At 54.8% G+C, this 13,476-nt stretch overlaps 1 non-coding gene across 1 annotated transcript; it reads right to left on the reverse strand.

Moving 5' to 3' along the window:
- Nucleotides 1–12,060: 12,060 nt before the first annotated feature.
- On the reverse strand, nucleotides 12,061–12,132 carry TRNAQ-CUG. Its single transcript has one exon. It is a non-coding gene; the product is annotated as a tRNA-Gln (tRNA).
- Nucleotides 12,133–13,476: the final 1,344 nt, after the last annotated feature.

Below are 13,476 nucleotides of genomic sequence, written 5' to 3' on the forward strand. Positions count from 1 at the left end.
TCAATTTTTAAGTTGAGTAAATAAAGTTGAGGAGATAGTTGTTAACCTCACAAAAATATATTAAAGATCCCTCAACATAACACCTGAAGGTGAAATATGAACAGAGACAAACCTTGTCAGCAAAGGCTCATTTCCCAAACGATCTTCAAAATGTTACTAATTCCCACCCCTCCTCCACAGGAGCTCTGTGCACTGTAACTGTTCTGCAGGCAGCTTCCCATTCAATGCTGTTGTGGGACATTCCCAGACTTGGAAATGTACCAACGACAGAATTTGAAGAGCAAACCTGGCTCCCCGCACCAGGCGGGATTTGAGTGTTTTGTCCCTGTCACTTAGAGTTTGTCAATAGTACAGACGCCAGGGGCAGGACTCCAGGCTCTGCTTGAGAGATCCTGGCACAGGGGCTGGGGTGGGGAGGAAAGGATTGTAGATTCTGACCTGTGCTCTAGAGAGGAGGTAATAATTGAAGGGAGCGTGTTTGTCTCCTCTCCTCCGTGTCCCAGGGCTGGAATTCTACATTCCACAGGACCAAATGAGGGGGTGATGCCACTTGGTTAATGGAAACCAGTGCTCCAGGTGCAGCTTGAACTCACAACCTCAGCATAGCTCCTCAGCACTGCTCTATAAGTACTGTGCACTAACTAATTGCACCACTGGAGAACATGCTTGCTATGATTTTCTGAGCCCCCCCCCAGGTTGATAAAGGCAAGGAGTGACCCCAAAACTGAGCTGAGAGCGGATAGCAACAAGTGTTGGTACTTGGTGGGGTGGATTCTTCTTAAGGGTTCCAGGCACCATTTCACCCTTTTGTTCTTCCCTGTGTAATAACAGAGCTGGTTAAGACTCAATGGAGAGTCTTGCTGCAGACCAACAGATCTGAAATCACTGATAACCAGCTCTAAGCATTAGTCCTGCTTTGGGAGAGTGTCTCTCATGCAAGAAACTGCCCAGTCTGCGCTAGCAGTGAGGCTCCCTCACTAACAGCTGAAATCAGGGAGAGCTGTGTGAAGTGCAGGGCCCCAGGGGGGCCTGAACAGGGGGGAACACCACCCCAGGACTTTTAAAAATGGGAGGGCTCTGCCTTGCCACTTTGTAATGACCGTAAGGGCAAGTGAGGGAGGAGAGCAGTGAGCAGGAGGAAGGGGCAGCATAGGAGTCTATCCAGCTCTGAATCTTGTTTTCTCACAGTAGCCAATACCAGGTCTCCCAAAGCCACTCCTCAAGGCAGCACTGGGAGTTGAACCCAGGATCTTCTGTTTACAAAACAGGCACTTTAACCAGCTAAGCCATGGTACCTGCTGTTATTTAAAGCATCGTGTCTGCCCACACCTGACTCTCTGCCAATCCCCACTGGGACCTGACAAGTGTTGCTCCTGTTTGGATTGTGTAAAGCAGAGGAGCAGCTGAAGTTTTGCTCCCAAGGTGTGTGTGTGATTCTTTGGACAGGTCTACACTACAAAATTTGGTTGGTGTAATTACATTACTTAGGCTGGCAATGCAGTTATATCAACCTAATCCCAGTGTAGAATCATAGAATATCAGAGTTGGAAAGGACCTCAAGAAATCATCTAGTCCAACCCCCTGCTCAAAGCAGGACCACTCCCCAGACAGTTTTTTGCCCCAATCCCTAAATGGCCCCCTCAAGGATTGAACTCATAACCTGAGGTTTAGCAAGCCAATGTACAAACCATTGAGCTATTCCTCCCTCCAGATGGTGACTCAACTGTCAGAACTTTCTGGAGCAATGAAATGGGAGAGGCCCAGCCTCTGTAGCAGGAATGCAGGGCAGGCGAGTTCACGGCAGGCATGGTGGGATACTGGTGGAGGCCAGTCATGGTGATATAATGACCAGCAGCATTTACACTGACAATTTGTCTTTTTAAGTTTGCTGCAAAAAGCTCTAGACCTCTCGTCAAGGTGTTTTTATTTTGTCACCAAAACAGGGCAGTTTTGTCGCCAGACGTGGTATTGCAGTGTGTGTACCAGCCACAAGCTGCCAGCCGAGTGAGCATTGTGTGTTTTTCACACACCTGAGCAATATAATGATGCTGAAATAACTTTGTAGTGCAGACATGGCCAAAGATTCACACACACACACACACACACACACACACACACACACAGCTTGCAAGGAAAAGCTCACCTGCTTCTCTGCTTTGCAGAATCCAAACACATGCAAAGCATGTCAGGCCCTGGTGGAGCTGTCAGGGAGTCAGCTGTGGGCATCACTGTGCCTTAGCTCTAGGTAGGCACCATGGCTTAGCTGGCTAAAGCACCTACCTTCTAAACAAGAGATCCTGAGTTCAACTCCCAGTGGTGCCTTGTTGAGTAACTCTTTGGGTACCTGATATTAGCTGCTGTCAGAGGACAAAATACAGCATTAGGTGGGCCTTTGGTCCAGCCCAGGGTGGCTGTTTTTATGGTTTAAATTACACTCACAGGCACTGATAACAGAGTTACTGAAAGTTTGGGAGTTAAGAGCTGATAGGTCAGTGTTCCAGCCCATCACAGATGACCCCCCTCCCTCTGGGACAGGGGCAGGTCTGGGATCTCACACCAAATGCTCATTGTGGCTGCCAGAATCTGTGGGCAGCTCATTTAGTTTCCACCCAGGATTGAGTCCTGCTTCGTGCACCGTGTGTGAGAATGAAAATCCTAAACCGCCCTTTGAAATAACGAAAGCAGCAGGACATGTTATTGTCCCTGTCCCAAAGCAGACAGACCAATGGAGAAATGCCATTGACTCCAGGCAATACTCCACTGCCATTTTACCTTTTCACTTTGCTAAACTCCTCCCAACTTTGAGGGCTCCCAGAACCTGATATTGAGCTTGAGCTGAGATGTCTACAGTGCAAATTTACCACCCCATGGCCCTAGCCTGGGAGCCTGCACTGGCACGGGACAGCCCTGGGTGTTTCATTGCAGTGTGGACATAGCCTAGCATTATGTCTACACTGCCATTAACACACCCAAGTCACTATTCTCAAACCCTGGGTCAGTTGATTCAGGCTTGTGGGGCTTGTGCTGCAGGGTTATAAAATTACAGTGTAGACACTTGGGCTTCAGCCCAGCCTCCAAGACCCCACGAGGGGTGAGGGTCTCCGAGCCTGGGCTCCAGTCTGAGCCCCAGGAGCCCAAATCAGATCATCCAGGCCAGCCGGGCCACAGGGATTTTATCACAGTCTAGATGCCCTCTCAGGGTATGTCTACACTGCAATGTAAGCCCAGGGTTAGCAGAAGTCATGTCAGCAGCCCCAACACATAAACATAAACCATGAGGGAAAGACCCACCCCCAAATAAGCTAGGCAGTGTCCTTCTCCCTACGGTTCATAAGTCCAGCAACCAAAAGTCCTTTAACATGAGCCATCCCCTCTCCCACCCCACTCACAGCTGTTGTCCTTAGTCAGTGCAAGCCCAGAGGTGCCTCTGTAGAGTTCACCTGCCTGCCTGGGTGGAAAAGGAGGAAAATAAGAAGGCACCGTACTCACTGTGTTGTCTAGGGACTCACTCATCCCTCCACTGCCACCCTGTCCTAACATTGATCTAACCCCTAAATTTTAGTATTGGGACCCAGTCCCCAGCCTCACTCCCAACCAGAGCCTGCTCCTCTTCACCCTTCTCCTCTGTCCCAACCCACAGCCCCCTCCTATTCCCAGTGCCCCTCAATCCCAACCCACAGGCCCCCCGCTCCTCACGCTGCTCCTCAATCCCAACCCACAGCTCCCTCCTTCCCTCCAGCAGCAGGTGCTTCAGACCCCCTCAGGAAGATTTTCTTGCAAGGTTTCGTGTATGAGTCTGCATGTGGATTTACAGTATGTTGGAAATAGGTTGGGTTGCTTGCCGAAATGATCACTTGTGGCTGGTGTTGCATTCCCAGTCTCCATGTTATTGGGGCAGGAGAAACAAAGGGTTGTTATCCTCGATGTGTGAACCAGGGACTCAACCCTGGGTGGAAACTAAATGAGCTGCCCACAGATTCTGGCAGCCACAATGAGCATTTGGTGCGAGAGCCCAAACCTGCCTCTGTCCCAGAGGAGGGGTTCATCCACGAGGGCTTGGCCCACTGACCTATCAGCTCTTAAATCCCAAACTTTCAGTAATTCTATTATCAGTGCCTGTGAGTGTAATTTAAACCATAAGAAAAACCACACTGGGCTAGACCAAAGGTCCATCTAGCTCTGTATTTTGTCTTCTGACAGTAGCCAATACCAGGTGCTCTCAAAACATCTCAACAAGGCACCACTGGGAGTTGAACCCAGGATCTCTTGTTTACAAAACAGGTACTTTAACCAGCTAAACCATAGAGCCTGCCTGTGACTAAGGTACAGTGTCTGCTCACACCTGACTCCTGGGCCCCACCTGGCCCCACAAAGCAGAGGAGCAGGTGAGGTTTTCCTTGCAAGCTGTGTGTGTGTGAATCTTTGGCCAGATCTGCACTACAAAGTTATTTCAGCAGAATTATATTGCTCTGGTGTGTGAAAACACACAACGCTCCTCGGTCAGCAGCTTTTGGCTGGTGTACACACTGCAATGCCACGTTTGGCGACAAAACTGCCCTGTTTTGGTGGCAAAATAAAACCACTTCAATGAGAACAGTAGAGCTTTTTGCAGCAAACTTAAAGTGACAGAGTGTCAGTGTAGACACTGCTGTTCATTATATCACCATAACTGGCCTCTGCCAGTATCCCACAATACCCTCTGTGAACTTGCCTGCCCTGCAGTCCTGCTACAGAGCCATGGGCCTCTCCCCTTTCATAGCTCCAGGAAGTTCTGACAGCTGAGCCTGCTGCTCTGCTCCAGCAGCCAGGAGCAAATCACTGCTGTGGATGCTGCTCTCCCACCCTGCGAATACAGATCAGGGTGGCGGGAACTTCCTTGAATGGGGAGCACCGGCATCTGAACTGTGACACCCCAGGACACCCCTTCCTCGAGGAGGCTCTTACCGTCTAAACAGGGTCGGCTGTTTTCAAGTAAAATCACTAAAAGGGAAGGAGAAAACTCGAAAGAGGTTCCTCCTGGCGCTCAGGTACGTGAACCCCAATACTCCCCCAGTCCTCAAAGAGAGACCTGGAGAGGGAGACTTGCTGAAGCAAAGCCGCAGGGTCTCTGAGGTTTCCCTGGCCCCTCGCCCCTGTCCTGCCTGGCTGATGTCAGCATCTCTCTGTGAGGTCACCACCTCCCCACCACCTTTGGCCAATAGTCTGAGCCCCTGCAAAAGGCCTTTGTGATGTCACTGCCTGTCACGGACTCACAGATCGTGCCCACTCTTGGCCCCGTGCGGTCCATGGGGGGTGCCCCTTTCAGTGCGACAGCTCTTCTCGGGGGTCCACTCTCTCTCGGGGTCAGGCCCCTCCACCTCCTGGAGCTGCCCCTCTCTGAGCCTTAGCACGTCTGTCTCTCGCCGTGGGCCCCTCAGGGAGTCCACGCGCTCTGGACCCCCTGGGCCTCCTCACCCCCGAAGGGGTTGATGCCCCCTGTTCTCTAGCCCAGAGCGACTCTCAGCCAGCGTAAAACAGGAGGGTTTATTGAGAGTTGAACACAGCACAGGAAACTCTCAGGGCCTCAGGCCTGGCCTCTCACAATAACAGCACATCCCAGTCCCCCTGCAGCCAGGTGGGCTCTGCCTGCTTCCCCTCGCCAGCCCCAAGCCCCCCGCTTCCCAGCTAGGCCTCCGATATCTCCGGCCCCAAGCCCCACCGCTGTCCATTGTCTTTTCTCCAGGTAAACAGGGTTGCCTGGGCCTCCTCTCCTCTCCGCCCTCCTCTGGCTGGAACAGGTTGGTCACGGGGTCCTCTTCCCGCAGCCCATTGTCCTCCCACTGGCCAGAACCGCCTGTGACTCCTGAGCTGGGTCTCCGGGTCACCAGGTCACCAGTCGCTGGGGTCTCCATCCTCCAGGCCATCAGCCGGGGTCCCAAGTCCCTCTCCGGTCTTCTGTAGCAACAAACTCCCTTTCCCCTCACCTCGTTAAACCAGTAACACCTGGGAACACTGAGTCCCACTCCCTGTGCATGCAAACCACTGGAAAACACAGCAAACCCTAAGAAAATCCCCCACTTTGTCACAGAGCCCAGCACCTCTCCTCCTCTGGGCACCTAGAGCAGAGGCGGCTGGTGCTGATGGCTCCAAGGGAAGGCTTAAAAGCCACAGAACAATTGAGGTCAGGGCTAGAGGAGGGCAGGACCATGCCTAGGTGTGGCCTTCAGACAGGCACAAAAGCACCCAGCCAGGCTGCTCCCTGCCATGCCAAACACCCACTGAAGGCCACCCGCAGACAAGCATGCGGGGCGGCTGCTGATGCTCTGTGGCCATTATCGAAGACGGTAGGAAAGCAGGGCCAGCCCCCCTGGTGGGGCCTCTTACCGTTCCCACTCAAGGTGCTCGCTTTTGCCGTGGGGCAGGAGATTTTACCCCAAGAGGCTTTTCCCCAGCTGGCGAGAAGCAGAGAAACACCCAGGCTCCCAAGGCGCTATGTAGCAACCCCCCTCAAGCACAGGGACAGATGCACATTTGGAAGAGGGAAACTGCTCTACACCCTAGCCCGGGCAGCCGCCCATTTTCTTTGGCAAGTCAGGAATGGCAAAGGCGAGACTGGAAGCACCTGGGGCTCATGCCCCAGCCTTTGTGACGCCCACCCCCCAACTCCTTCCCGGGGCTCTAGCTGAAGCCAGAGCATTGGCCTGAGCAGCCAAGAAGAGGTTCAGGCCCTGAAGGGAGCAGGACTTTCAGCACAAAGGTAAAACCGGACAAGCACAACCACGAAGGGACTCAAACCCTCAATTGTCTAATCTAAAGTCAGACGCCTTATCCATTAGGCCACATGGTAAAAGTCCCTCTAGGTACTTCTTTGGAAAAGGCAGACACTGATGCGTCCGACGAAGTGGGGATTCCCCCACGAAAGCTCATGCTCCAGTACGTCTGTTAGTCTATAAGGTGCCACAGGACTCTTTGCTGCTTTTGCAGACACTGTGTTTCTCAGGTCAGCTACTGAGGGGGGCCGAGACTCTCTGGGCACAAGAAGTGGAGTTCCCAGCGACACGTGAGACTTAATTGTCTGGAGCCAGGTGCAGGGCTTTGGCAGGGAGGCTCGGGCATGGGGGCTGGGGTGCAGCGGATGGACCGGCTGTCTAGGTGGGGAGATTTAGTCTCACCGAGGAGGAATCCTGATGATAGGCAGTGGCCAGGGCCGGTGCAACCACTAGGCGAACTAGTCGGCCGTCCAGGGTGCCAAGTGGTTGGGGGCACCAAAAATCGCACTCAGGGGAGGCAGTGGAGTGGAGGTGAGCTGGGGCAGGGGGCTGGGAGGTTTGGGGGGAGGGCTGCCTGCAGCAAGCAATGGGGGGGGGCGTGCAGGGGAACCACTCCCTGTCCCAGCTCACCTCTGCTCCGTCTTCTGCCCTGAGCACGCCGCCCCCGCTCTAATTCTCCTCCCCTTCCAGGCTTGCGGCACTAAACAGCTGATTGGCACCGCAAGCCTGGGAGGCGGGAGAAGTGGAGCGGTGCCGGCGAGCTCAGGGGAGAAGGCGGAGTGGAGGTGAGCTGGGGTGGGGAGCTGCTGCAGGGGGGCTGCCCGGCTCTTCCCCATGGCCCCAGCCCCGCCCCCCTCCCTGCACTCCCTGCATGGTAAGTGGAGTGACCCAGCCCCAGCCTGGTCCACTTCCCTGGCTCCCAGCCACGCCGCCGGCGAGTGCTGTGGGGCGGTTCCCCCTCCCCTCAAGCTTGAGAGCCAGGGGAGCAGAGCAGGCTGGAGCCCCAGGCCTCCGTGGGGGCAAGCAGAGGGGGGGCTGGTCCCAGGCCTCCGTGGGGGATGGGGGGCTGGCTACCTCCTGCGGGAAGTGGAGTTACCTGGCCCCAGCCTGCTCTGCTCCCCTGGCTCTCAGGCTTGTGTTGGTGTTGGCTAGATTTGTGCGGGTGTTTGTGTATATTAGCAATTGTGTGTGTGTGTGTCAGGATTCATGCATGTGTCTGTGTATGTTTGCAATTGTGTGTGTGTGTATGCGCTCTGCCGCCCTCTGCCGGCACGACAACTATTTCTCTGTATGTCGCAGCCCCCATACCGTCGACCCCAGTGGAGATTTCCCCATCTTACAAGGGCTGGCTGGCCTGACCCTTCTCCCCTCTGCGGAATGTGGCGGGGGCTGCAGCTCTCCCCCTGTGGGGCAGGAGTGCCACGGTGTGGGGTGCTGGTCTCCAATGCACCAGGAGAGTAGCTCAGTTGAGGCAGGGCAGGGCGTGTGGTGTCCGTTCTGCGTTGCCTGGTGCTGGGCCATTGCACAATCCCCAGCCACGCTGCACAGCGCACCCCAAGAGGGGACAAAGGGTCCAAGCACATGATCCTGCATGAGGATCATTCTCATTGGTAGCCATCCAGTGGCAGTGAGTTCCGCAGGCCTTGGCACATGCTGTGTGGGGCAGGAGGTCCTTGTATTGGGAGCTGTGGGAGTGAACTGCGTGCAGTTGTATCTCTGAGCACGATTGTGAATATTATGGTGTGTGTGGGGGGGTGATTGTGAGTGTGGCTGGGGCGGTGATTGTTGCTCTCTTTGGGGGTTGGGCTAGCATGTCCCTCTGGGTGTGTGGTGTCTGAGTGTTCTTGCGATTGTGTGAGTCTCTTTGTGCGTCAGAGTGTGTGTATGTATGTGTGTGTGTGTGACTTGCTGCAGAATACAAAATCCTGCAAAGCCATTTCCTAGTGGTTAGCCCAGCAACACACTGATACAAACAGTGTCACAGATGCACACACACACAGAGTAGGGCTCAGCCCCACCAGCAGGGGCAGCAGGGACACACACGTCTCTCCTGGGCCAGCTTGGACAATTTCCCATCACGACCCGGCACAGTGCTGGTGCCCCCACACGGGGTTGGGCAGTGACTGGGCAGGGGGGGCAGATGTGCCGGATCTGTAAAAGCAGCAAAGAGTCCTGTGGCTCCTCATAGAATAACAGCCGTGTTGGAGCATGAGCTTTCATGGGTGAATCCCCACTTCGTCGGATGGATTCAGAAGGAAGCACTTTGGGAAAATCAGTCAAGGCCCTTAGCTGAGCTGAGACACAGACGCAGTGACCCCTGCACCACCCTGGGAGGGGAGTGGGGTTGAGTGGTCAGAGCAGGGAGGGGGCTGGGCACCAGGACCCCTGGGTTCTATCCCTGGCTCTGGGGGTGGAGTGAACTGGGATCCAGGACTCCTGGGTTCCATAGGGGAAACTGTTTTTCCCTGTGCTTCCCTCCCTAGTGATCCCAGCCCAGCCCCCTAGTGGAGACTGAGCACAAGTGGGGGGAGTTGTTCTCCCACTTTGGACTTATGATTCAAACCCCTCCCCCAGGGGCTATGATATCATGAAATCTGCCCCCCACCCCCAACACAGAGAAAACTGGTGGGATTCTGTCCACACGCAGAGAATTTTCTCCGCCGGGCTCCTTCGGTTCATCTCGCTGCTCTCCCTACTGCCGCCAGACACTGCTCATCTGCATAGCCCCGCCCATGGACACGTGACACCTTCTGTCCTGCTGGTTTCAAGTGAGTGAGTTGCCCTCGGGGAGTGAGCAGGTCCCAGCACGTCACAGCCCCAGCCAGGGCCGGCTCCAGGCACCAGCTCAGCAAGCAGGTGCTTGGGGCAGCCCAGGGGAAGGGGCGGCATGTCGAGGTCTTTGGCAGCAATTCGGCAGCGGGTCCTCGGTCCCGCTTGGCGGGCAGGACCTGCCACTGAATTGCTGCTGAAGAAGAAAGTGGTGCAGTGGAGCTGCCGCCGATTGTGATCACAGATTTTTTTTTTCCTGCCGCTTGGGGCGGCAAAAACCCTGGAGCCGGCCCTGGCCCCAGCACACGGCACAGCCCCAGCACACGTCATAGCACGTCACAGCCTGGGGCAGGGAGATATTGGGGAAGGGGATGAGGGGAGAGACCCAGCCCCATAGACCCATAGGGGCAGCGGGATATGGGGGGGCAGGAGAGGGGCGGGCGGGGGCGAGACCCATCTCCATAGACCCCCAGAGGCAGGACCGGCGGGGAGACGGGGGGGATCCCGCCCTATAGACCTGTAGGGGCAGGGAGATATTGGGGGCAGGAGGGGAGAAGGGGGGTTGGCAGAGACCCAGCCCGGGGTGCAGGGGAAATGGGGTGGTTTGGAAGGAACTGGGGAGGAGAAGAGACACATGGCAGGACAGGGAAACCGACTCACTCCGAATACATGCAGAGCAGGGCAGGGCGGAGGCAGATCATGCTGGTCCCAGGGTAATTTCAGGGGGTTCTGATTCCCCACTCAGCTGGGGGGCTCACCTCTGGGCTGAGGAGGATGCAGGGGCTGTGTGTGTGTGTCAGGCTGGGGGAGCTGCCTGGGCAGAGGTGCTGGAACTGGGGGTGCTGAGCCACGTAAATTATCCCGATCTAAACGCCGTTGTAGAGAACACTATGTTGGCACACCGCTTCCTGGCAGCCAGAGACTGTGCTTTCTACACCTGCTCCTGTGGATGTGACCTCTCTCCTGATTGCTAAGGAAAGGAGCCTTTCCAGGAAATGGCCACAGCTTCTGGGAATCCGCATGTGGCTGTGAACAGAATTTGGCTCCTGGAACACAAGGCAACTTAAAAGCTGAGCACGCAGACAGGGGCTTGAACCCTGGCCCCTCAGATTAAAAGCCTGATGCTTTACCACCTGAGCTACCTGGGCTTGTTAAGAGCATCTTCACCGTTCACCACAGGAGTGAGCAGGCAGGCAAAAGAGAGGCAAAAGAAAGTCCCCAGAACTCCTCCTCTTTCTGCACAGCCACTGCCTGTCAGCAGGATTCCTCCTCCTCCTCCCTCCTGTGCCTCAGTGCGACTAACTCTCCACAGCTAGACAGCCGGTCCGTCCGCTGCACCCCAATCCCCCATGCCTGAGCCTCCCTGTCAAAGCCCTGCACCTGGCCCCGTATAATTAAGTCTCACATCTCACTGGGAACTCGACTTCTTGTGCCAGAGAGTCTCGCCCCCCCTCAATAGGTGACCCAAGAAACACAGTGTCCACCTTTTCCAAAGAAGCGCATGAAGAAGGCGCCCGCATGGCTTAACGGATAAGGTGCCTGACTTTGAATTAAGAACTTGAGGGGTCAAGTCCCTTTGTGGTTGTGTTGATGCAGTTTTACCTTCGTGCTGAAAGTCCTGCTCCTTTCAAATCTGGAACCTCTTCTTGGCCGCTCAGGCCAATGCTCTGCCTTCAGCTAGAGCCCCGGGAAGGAGTTGGGGGTTGGATGTCACAAAGGCTGGGGCATGAGCCCCAGGTGCTTCCAGTCTAGCCTTTGCTATTCCTGAATTCCCAAAGGAAATGGACGGCTGCCCGGCTAGCGTGTGGAGCAGTTTCCTCTGTCCCTGTGCTTGAGGGGGGTTGCTACATAGCGCCTTGGGAGCCTGGATGTTTCTCTGCTTCTCACCAGCTGGAGAAAAGCCTCTTGGGATAACATCTCCTGCCCCACTGCAAAAGTGAGCATGGGGTATGGGAACAGTAAGAGGCCCCACCAGGGGGGCTGGCCCTGCTTTCCTACCATCTACTGATGTTGGACACAGAGCATCAGCAGCCACCCCGCATGGTGGTCTGCGGGTGGCCTTCAGTGGGGGTTTGGCATGGCAGGGAGCAGGCTGGCCGGGAGTCTTGTTGCCTGTCTGCTGGCCACACATAGGCATGGTCCTGTCCTCGTCTAGCCCCGCCCTCAGTCGCTCTGTGGCTTATAAGCCTTCCCTCAGAGCTGTCAGCACCAGCCGCCTCTGCTCCAGGTGCCCAGAGGAGGAGAGGTGTGCTGGGCTCCAGCCTGGGACTCTGCCTCCCTCCTGCCTATCAAGCCTGGCCCTGGCACTGCTTTCTTCAAGTGCCATGTGAGCAAGAGGAAAAGTGTGGCTACAAGCACCAGACTTGTGGGCATCAGGTGAAGCAGTGAGAATCCCAACCACTAGAGCCACTTCTAAACCCCCACCAAAGACCTGGCTCTGGTGGGGAAAGGAGTTAACCAGCAGGAGGGAAATGACCCACTTTTGTATAGCTGGAGACAGGAAAGCACTTTGAGCACCAGATCTTTACCACCAGCTAACACAAGGTCCCACTGAGATTTGAACTCAGATTGCAGGATTCAGAGTCCTGAGTGCTGCCCGTTACACCATGGGACCAGCTTGTACTGTTCTCTCGGGACATTGGAGACTCTCACAGGGCTGGCTTGTGTAAGGGACTGTTGGCCCTTTACTAAAACTTAGTGGGGTTTGGTTGGCTAGTTCCCAGTCCCAATAGAAGGGGGAAGGGCCAATGGGAAATCAGGACCCTGAGACTGACAGGCCCCTGGGGCAATGGTCACCAACGGGTAGGGAACAACCAACGGGTAGGGAACAAGTGAGAATTTGTTAATGGAGAAAAATTCCTGGTGAAAATTGGCAAAGCTGTGCAGATTTTGAAAAGTTCCAGTGAATTTACACATGAAGATACAAACAGAGAGACAAACACGCACACAGAGAATGAGAAAATCACACACTGCACAGGCCCACACAGACATAACAAAAACCAAACCCACACAGCACACAGAGCCATATACACAAAAAGGAAAACCTCACAAAATATAGAAAGAACAAATCCACACCAAAAATACAGCAAAAGCCCACAACAGGAAACACAAAACCCACATATCAAAAGAATACAAAGCAAAAAACAATATTAATGCAAAAATCATACACACATCCATGCACACAGAACTATGCAAGACATCCACCAAAATCACACAGGACCCACATGCACATCAACGTGACAGATGAAAACCACACCAGCATACAGCAAGCCAGGCAGGGTTTGAGTCTCACAGCGAAGAGGGTGAGCACACAGGTGGTTTGGGGAGCAAAGACTGAGGGGGAGTCAGGGGCAGTGCTCTGGGTTCTGCCTGACCCCTCCTGACACAGGCAGCTGGTGGAGGGCAGAGCCTGGTAGATCTGTGGAATCTGCCCTGCTCTCTGTAAAGCAAGGGGACCTCAGTGTCTTCTGAGCAGGAATTGTATTTTCTGCAGAGCAAACTGATTGGCAGAAGCCATTTGCTTAAAGGAAACTAGGGCTGCAGGTGAGGTTTGAACTCACAACCTCAGCATCACTCCACTCAGCACTGCTCTGTAAGTACTGGGCACTAACCCATTGCACCACTGGGCCCTGCTTTCAGGAGCTTGTCTCCATGTTTCATGGCTGGATTAGAGGAGTGGGGGGGTTGCATTAGCTAATACAAATCCATATGAAAGGCTGCAGAATGGCAGCAGCAGAGGTGGAGCCTCCTTCCATGTGAAAGAGCTGGTTCCCCCTTCCGTTGCTCAGGGGAAGGTTGGTGCTTTGAGCCCACCTGGTGCTGGAGCATCTGATGGGTGAGATTAACGGGACTCAGGGAGGGGAAGGAAAGGGAGGGGAAGTCTTTTCTATCCCTGCCTAGCTCCACTAGTCTCCTGTGGCCCTTTCGGCTCCGTGCTCCCCTGTTGGGGAGATGCAGA

Source organism: Mauremys reevesii, linkage group 17 (genome assembly GCF_016161935.1).
Source record: "Mauremys reevesii isolate NIE-2019 linkage group 17, ASM1616193v1, whole genome shotgun sequence".
Taxonomy (NCBI): Eukaryota; Metazoa; Chordata; order Testudines; family Geoemydidae; genus Mauremys; species Mauremys reevesii.